Here is an 8,425-nt window from a genome sequence, read left to right as displayed (position 1 = left end):
AGAAAAAGGCAAGGGGATGAGGAAACAGGGAGAATAACTCTGCCCCCTGGTCTAGGAGTAAAAGACTTCAGGTCTGGGTTTGGTGAACTGGGTTTGGCCTAGCTGTAGGGCCACAGTCATAGCCTTGTTGCCTCTGGAACAAGAGGAAGGGAAGAATGAAGCACCTGGAGGCTCTCTGGGGACACTCCTCTTCCTTCAGAACTAGGCCGGGCATGGTGGCTCATGCCTGTAATCCCAGCTCTTTGGGTGGCCAAGGAGGGCTGATCACCTGAGGTCAAGAGTTTGAGACCAGCCTGACCAAAGTGGCGAAATCCCGTCTCTCTACTAAGAATACAAAAATTATCCAGGTGTGGTGACCTGTGCCTGTAATCCCAGCTACTTAGGAGGTTGAGGCAAGAGAAGTGCTTGAACTCAGGAAGTGGAGGTTGCAGTGAGCCGAGATCATGCCACTGCTGTCCAGCCTGGTCAACAGAGCAAGACTCCATCTCACAGGAAAAAAAAAAAAAAAAGAACTAAATTATTTACTTTTCTTTCTGTTTCCTTTTATGGAAGCATTTGAGCCTAACTCTGCATTCCTCAATTGCTCCCAGATTCCATTAGGCATGGGTGGTCTTGGCAGCATGAAGGTAAGGGCTGGAGGGGAGGAAGAGACAGCAGTGACTCTCCTATTAGTCCTTGCAGGTGAGATGAATGCTGGGTAGGGATGTGGCTCTGGAGGATGAGGGTGCTGGAGGACAGGTCCTCAGGGAGACAGAATGAAAAAGCTCCACTTAGGAGGATGACAGCAGAGGGCAGCTCTGGCCTGGGCCTCTGAAGGTCTGATCCGTAGCCCTACTCCTCACAGTCCACTCTCCAGAGGACCTCACAGCTACAGAGCCATAGTTGGGAAATAGATCCAGGACCTGGCTCTGAGTATGCATCTCCCTTGCCCAAGGAATCTAGTTCTGCCAGGCTGATGGTGGAGACCTCAGAAACCAACTAGTAGAACCCTGTGTCATATAAAGGAAAACTGAGGCCCTTCATGTGAAATCCATTCATTCATGTATTTATTGGGCAATATTTATTGCTCATCTGCTAGGATGGCCTGGTTAGAGAGATAGACATAACCTTGTTTACTGTCAGTGCACAACCTAGTATACTGATTTTCAAAATATGGTACCTGAACCAGCAGCATTGGCAACACCTAGGACCTTGTTTGCAATGCAAATGAAATGCATCACCCCAGACCTAATGAAGTAAAGATTCTGAGAGCAAGGCCCAGCAAGCTGTGTTTCAACCAGCTCTCCTGGTGTTGCTGATGCCCAGGAACATTTGGTCATCACTGGTTTGGTGAAATGCCATATGCAGATAGAATATTAATATACATATATAGTATGTGTATATCTGTGTGTGTGTATACAGACACATATCTACATATCTATCCATCCTCTAATTCCCATAATATTCAGTCAGGCAGGCATTATTATTTTGCCCTTTTGCAGAACTAAAAACCTAAGCACTCAGGGTTTAAGCACTTGCCCAAGCCATACGGCCACTCGTGACTCCCAGTCTGCACTCTTTAATACCACACATGGCACCTTGGATCTTAGTCATAGTCCCTGCCTCTTCCAAAGATCTTTCCAGTTTTAACCCAATTATTTTCCCAACGCAATCTTGGAGTTCTCTCAGTCACTGAATAGGTTATTTAGTTCCACATCCGCCTCCTCCCTTAAAATCCAAGCTGCTCTAGAATTGAATTTGCTGTGTGGCACGTCCCCCAGGGGCTTGGCAGGGCCTGAATTTGGCCCCACAGAGCATCTCCAGGTTTCCATCACCCAGGCCTCTGGGTGGGAGTGAGGAGGGCAGGGTAGGGAGAGGCTTGGAAGCTCCAGTTTGGGAAGGGATTCTTGTTAGATCTCTCCCATGTCCTCGAAAACAAACTGCTAGACAAGGAACCCCTTGCCTGGGGATGCTTGGGGGCCAACCACTCACCCCTGAAAAATATTGAGGAAACACATAACTGGCTGTGCCAAGGTGATGATCACTTCTAAGAAGTCCTGACCTCCCCTAGGTCTGGGCGACAGGTCCCCATCCAGGATCTTTATTGAATAAGCAATGCTCTGTGGTCTGCACCATCCTCTGGGGATAGATTCTGGTTCCCAGAATGATGGTAGAATAGAGGGGTCTTTGGTTGGGCCAGCCTGGAGCAGAGCCAAGAAACCCCCAATGGCTTGGTGTTCTCCACTGCCCAGGGCTATGCAGGAACCAGCCCCCAGAACATTTCTACAGCCAGAGACAAACACCTCAGAGGAAAAAGGCACACAGGGGTGTGTGTCTGTTTTTCATGTTTCTTTTTGTGTGTCTATGTGTCTGTGTGTCTAACTGTCTGCTTTAAAAGCTTGGAGCTTTTAAAATGTATTTGGTAACAGGAGTTGTGGCCTCAGAATGTGCTTTAGGATATCCTAAGTCCTTCAGCAGTAGCTTTGACGATCCCTGTCATCTTTTCTACTCTCCACCATCCACCATTTCACTGATGACAGGCATCTTGGCTTTCTGATCTTTCCTTTTGTGTCAACCACTTGAACAAAACTTACAGGTGACTCCAGAACCAAGGCTGAAGACCCAAGAGAGCAAAAGAGACCATTTATAAGGCCTTTCAATGTACTTGAAAACCAACCAGAGAGGCTCCTCTTCAAATCCTACACGGATGTTAGGCAGCACACAGGTTGTGTAGCTTCTGTACCAGAGTCTGGTGAACTCTGTTGCTCAGAACTGCCCATGAATTGTCCAAGTCACAAAGTGTGAGGCAGTGATCAGTCCAGACGTCCATGCCTGACATCCAGCCATGCTGCCTCACAACCGGGGCTCGGCTCCCAGAGAGGGGGAGAACATGAGAGAGACTGGGCCTGAATATCACGCTTCTCACTTTGGAATCCTGTTTACATTCTTCTGCAATTCTGTATCTTTTTCCTCTTTCTAAGCTTTCCACTGTGGAATCTTCACTATAGAATGAAAGATGTTCTCAGAAGTTCCTTCCAGACCAGGTGGATTATCTAAAATTCCTTTTTGTGGAAGGCAGTATGCTAGAGGGAAATTACCTGGGATACTCACTTAAAGACACAGAATCCCGGGATACATCCTAGAACTACTTAGCTTGAACTTTCAGAATGAAAATTGGGGACCTGCATTCGAGAATTATTCTGATCAATTAGAAGTGAAAACTATTTCTATAATGAATGCCCAAGTGAGTGAGCTTACTCAATACCTAGGAGGAGGGTTGAAAGTTGTACACATCTGGCCCCAGCATGAGTAGGATGTGGCAGTGGTGGTGAAGACAGAGCTGACTGTTAACTGGTTTCTTGTAGGAGGTTTAATGTAATTGCCTATGTGGGGACACAAATTATCCACCTCTTGGTCTAGAAGCACCTTAAGATGAAGGAATCTCTTTCTTTTTCACAGTTAAATCCCCAACTTCACTGCCACCAAAAGCACCCAGAATGAGGGGATCTGGCATATGTTATAGACATATGGGAGATGCAGGCCTAGCTATAGTATATCTCTCCTCTACCCAGGCATTACCTGGACCTTAAGAGAAAGAAATTCCACATCCCCCAGTTTGTCCTGCACATTATAACAACCTTTAGTGCATAAACAAATACAACTGTTATGCACCAGAGAATAGCTCAGCTGTTCATATTAGAATTCATAAGTAGACAGCAGTAATCGGAATCATGAATTCTGGCATGGCATGAATGGATTCTAGAGGATCCACATGCCTATGCCTGAGACTAGTCAGGAAGACGGGGTGATGTCTGATGATCTATGTGCTTCTCATTGCCAGAGATCATCCAGCTCATTCCTCCAAAAGATGGCACTTCCTGTTCTGGAAGGCTAAGCTAGACCTGTCTAGAGGCCTAGGAATAACCCAAGCTGTGCCAATTCTACCCATCACATCTTATCATAGGAACCCTGAGCTAGATCCACACCTTTCCTCTATTCTCTAGTGCATGCCCATCAGGGAGGGAGGAAACCACTTATGAATTTGCATCAACACATCCATTCACTTGACAAATATTTATTGAGGCTCTGCTATCTTCCAGGAACTGGTATTGATCCTGGAGATACACTAGCAATGCAGACAATAATATGGTAAAAGCTTCAATATGGGAGGCTCAGAGTACCGTGGAAACCAACAGATGGGGCAGTTTAGCAAGTCCAGGGCCTAAAGGAGGCAACTACAAGTCAGAGATGAGACAAATGAGGGGAGTCTTCTCCCCTCTCAGAGATAACAGCAGGCATGCTATCAGCATCATTGACTTAGTGACAGACAGCCCGATGAGGAGTAGGTCCTCGTTAGTTAAATATCCTTCCTGTATATATGGAAGTTTTATGCTGGCCCCAGGACTCCATTCTCAGCCCTGTTGTAATGAACTTTTTATCAACACCTTCGGGAGAAACTTGAAAAGAAACTGGCTTAAATTTCAGGTTACTTCAAGTCGTGAAGGAGAATTGAAGAGTAAAATTCTGATTTAACATGGGTAAGAATAATGAATTTAATTTGACAAGATAAAATATAATTAAGGTAAACATTAAGTTTTAACGTACATTAACGGTTAGCCATACCTGTAGAAGCTGAGTGGGTATATGCACAGTTGCACACATGAAGAAATTTTGGTTGATTAGAATCTTAGTGTGGACCAAGAGTGAGATTGTGCCAAATGGCAATGAACTCTTGTTCTGAATAGCTCTGTGTGATGGTGTCGTTCTGCCTGGACAGATATGTGCACACCTGAGCACTGTGGTCAGCTCAGGTCAAGTGTGTGGGGCTGGAAGATGGTGAACTACTATGTACCAGCCACCATCTGAGGTGGGAAATCCTTCCTCATGCTCACAACTTGGAAAGGTGATAGCATTCACTCCATTTTGCCGACATTAGAAGACACAAAATCTAGAGAGGTTAACTAGCTTATCTGGTCACACATCTAAGACCTGATAGTGATGGAATTCAAGCCTAGGTTAATCTTGCTCCAAAACTTGATCTACCTCCCTGTGGAAGGAAGAGTAACACTGCATTTTGAAAGGACTAGCATGCTTCCATCCTGCATTATTTATAGTGCTTTCTTTTAGAAAAAGAATCAGCTTTTTTGGTAAAACAAAGAGCTCAGATGCAATGCATGGAAACTGTAAGAAGATTCTAGCTAGAAATAAAGAAAAAGTAACAGTTAGAACTGTTTGGAAATGAAACATATTGTTCTTCCATGCATTCAACAAATATTTAGTCATTGTTAATTGAATATTTATTATGTGCCAGATGGTATTTTGGATGATTGGGATAGATCAGAGAACAAAACAAAGACCCTTGTTCTCAAGGAGTTCAAAGTCTAGCAGAGAAAAACAAATGAATATTGGGCATATTTTTAAAAATTATATAATAAATCAAAACATACAACTAATCTGTAAATAAGAACATATATAGCTATGAAGATGACCTGGGCAGGCATCCCAGACCATATAAGAAGTGGAGGAGTACTGAGCTAGATGTATGGAAGAAGGGGCTGAGAGGCTATGGGGCCTAAACACTCAGCAATGGAAAGGGCATGGAAGAGGCATCATGAGAGGAGGGTTTGAACCCAGTTCTACCACTCATTAGCTGAGAAGTCGTGACTTAGGCAATTTTTCTGGCACTGAGTTCCCCCATCTATAAAATGTGGCTGAAAATACGTCCACCTGTCTGGATCACACTGAGGATTAAATGAGATAAGCTATTTAAAATATTCAGCATATCATAAAACACTAAAAATATATTTGCTTTTGGCAGTGAAATATTCACCTTGAGAAAATGGGTATGATTGGCTTGGAGAACGGCCTGTTTGAAGAAGGAGGTGGGCCACAAGGGTTAGTCAAGCCCAGGCAGGAGCAGACTGAATGAGCTGCAGGGACGCACATGTAGGGATGCACGTGGTCAGCAGGGGCAAGCAGGAAGCTTCAAGGAGGAGGAATTGAAGCAGTGGTGGGATATGGAATAGCAGAGAGGACAGGGATGGGGTGAATTGGAAAAATGCCTTAAGCAAAACACTGAGTCTAGAGGAAGTATAAGATCTGGGGGAAGGAAGCCCAGATGCCAGGGTGAGGGTGGGGTTAAGCACAGCAACGTCAGCAGCCATCACAGAGGGTCATCAGTGTATTGATGCCACTCAGCCAGTGTGCCATCAGCACGGCTTCTTAGTGCTACCAGAGGGAGAGGAAATACCAGAAAGGGGAGGCTTTGCAGTCAATCAGAAATACTATTTAGGCTCGAATTGGGATTGGGTCCTTAGTCACTGAAAGGTGTCCTTCCTTGACCTGGCCTGAATGTGAAATCTGGATTGAGCAATAAGTTAATTAATCAGTCATTTCCACAGCATTTCATCAGCATTCTTCAGAGGTTTGTTTTGTTCAGTGAGAAATCCAGGAGGTGTCTCCAGTGAGTATAGTCTTCATCTTCCTGTACCAGAGTAGGGTTTCTCATCCTCAGCACTACTGACGATTTGGACAACATAATTCTTTCTTAGCGAAGGCCTATTCTGTGATTTGAAGGGTGCTTAGCAGCATCTGTGGCTTCTATCAACTAGATGACAGCAGCTGTGATGATCAAACACTTATCCAGATTGTCCAATGCCCTCTTTTGGGGTGTGGTAGTCAGGCCATCCCCAACCTTATCCCATTGAGAACCACTGAATTGGAGGAAAGTCTTCAGCTTTGTCCTCAAGGCCATCCCAAGCCAACAGTGAATCACATCTTCCCCTTGCCTCCATCCCAAGAACCTCCCATTCATGAAAAATAAAAATTCTCTCTAAGGCAGGAATACATGCAAATACATGCAAGCAATTACAACTTTAAGGATATACAGAAGGTTTTTATTTTTCCCCAAGGGATCTGCATGCTGATTGTGGAAGAGTAGTTTATCTTGGCTATTATGGCAATTGTGAGTAGATTATCTGTGTCAGTAATTATCATCATTATTTGGCAAACTTGTCCAAGAGCTCAGAACACTCACTTTCTAACCTTCCTACTTAGTTGCCATGCAGTGCTAGTGGCACCTTGAAAAATATAAGCAGGAAATTCTATTGTCTTGGAGAAGTGTAACACAGGCCATTTTAACACAAAGAGGAATTATTTGTATTGATGATTAGTCAATGGGATTAATGGGTAAAAGGAGAAAAAGACAAAAATGCACAAAGCCCCTTGGGAGGGCTTCAAGAGCAGGCCTACAGATGCTCTTCTGGATGCCCACTGAATACAGGAGACTAGTTGAGAATAAGTTAAAAAAAAAAAAAAAAGAAAGAAAAGAAAAAAGAAAAAAAAGAAAGAAAAACACGTATAGGACCACATTATGAATTAGGGCTGGTGATATGATTATGAGTGGGGAAAATCTTGGGGTGTCAGTTAAAAATGGGGAGAATCTGAGGCTTGTTTAAGCCTGAGAATTTGGGAGACAGACTGATACAAGGTTCTCTTAAACAAAGTAGTGATTATTAGAGATAGATTGTTACCCCTGAAAAATGCTAGATTTATTTGTTCCTCCAATGACTCATCCTAGATCCTTGGCAACAGATATGTTTTGGAATTTAGAACTTTTTTTTTTTTTAAGGAGGGCAATAGAGTGAATCGAATTCATTAGTAACACTACAAGTATGCTTCAAAATTGGCCATATTCAGTCTCAATACCATGGAATTAGAACCAAGGACTTGAACACATGTTAGGCAGGCAAGGTGAGGGTGGGCAGTTCAGGACCACCTGTTACCCCTAAGGCTTCACAGATCCTTCCCCTTGGGGAGGACATTTATATTTTTACAACAGAACATAAGAATATTTACAGCAAAGTGAAGTGAGCTCACTGTCTGTTCAGGTCAGGTTTTTTTTTTCCCCACCATATGAATATTGTCAACAATCAGACAAAAACTCAGTTTTTAGGGGTGCCAGAATTGGAAATTGTGACTATGAGAGCATGGATATGTAGTAATATTTGGCAATTATCATCAATGGTATTTTCTCATTTCATTTTCTACTGCTGTTGCCCTCTGTGTTCACGCTGCTGATAAAGACGTACCCAAGACTGGGTAATTTATAAAGGAAAGAGGTTTAATTAACTCACAGGGTTCAACATGACTGGAGAGGCCTCAGGAAACTTACAATCATGGTGGCACATGGCGGCAGTAAGAAGTACCGAGCAAAGGGTGAAAAACCCCTTATGAAACCATCACATCTCGTGAGAACTCACCATCATGAGAACAGCAGCATGGGGGTAACCACCCCCATGATTCAATTACCTCACATGAGTCTCTCCCATGACATGTGGGGATTCTGGGAACTACAATTCAAGATGTGATTTGGGTGGGGACACAGCCAAACCATGTCACCCTCTCTCACAGGGTCTGCCTAAAAGTCCTCTTCCACATTAGAATC

Source organism: Mandrillus leucophaeus, unplaced genomic scaffold (assembly GCF_000951045.1).
Source record: "Mandrillus leucophaeus isolate KB7577 unplaced genomic scaffold, Mleu.le_1.0 Scaffold1049, whole genome shotgun sequence".
Taxonomy (NCBI): Eukaryota; Metazoa; Chordata; class Mammalia; order Primates; family Cercopithecidae; genus Mandrillus; species Mandrillus leucophaeus.
Note: the sequence above shows the minus strand (reverse complement) of the source record.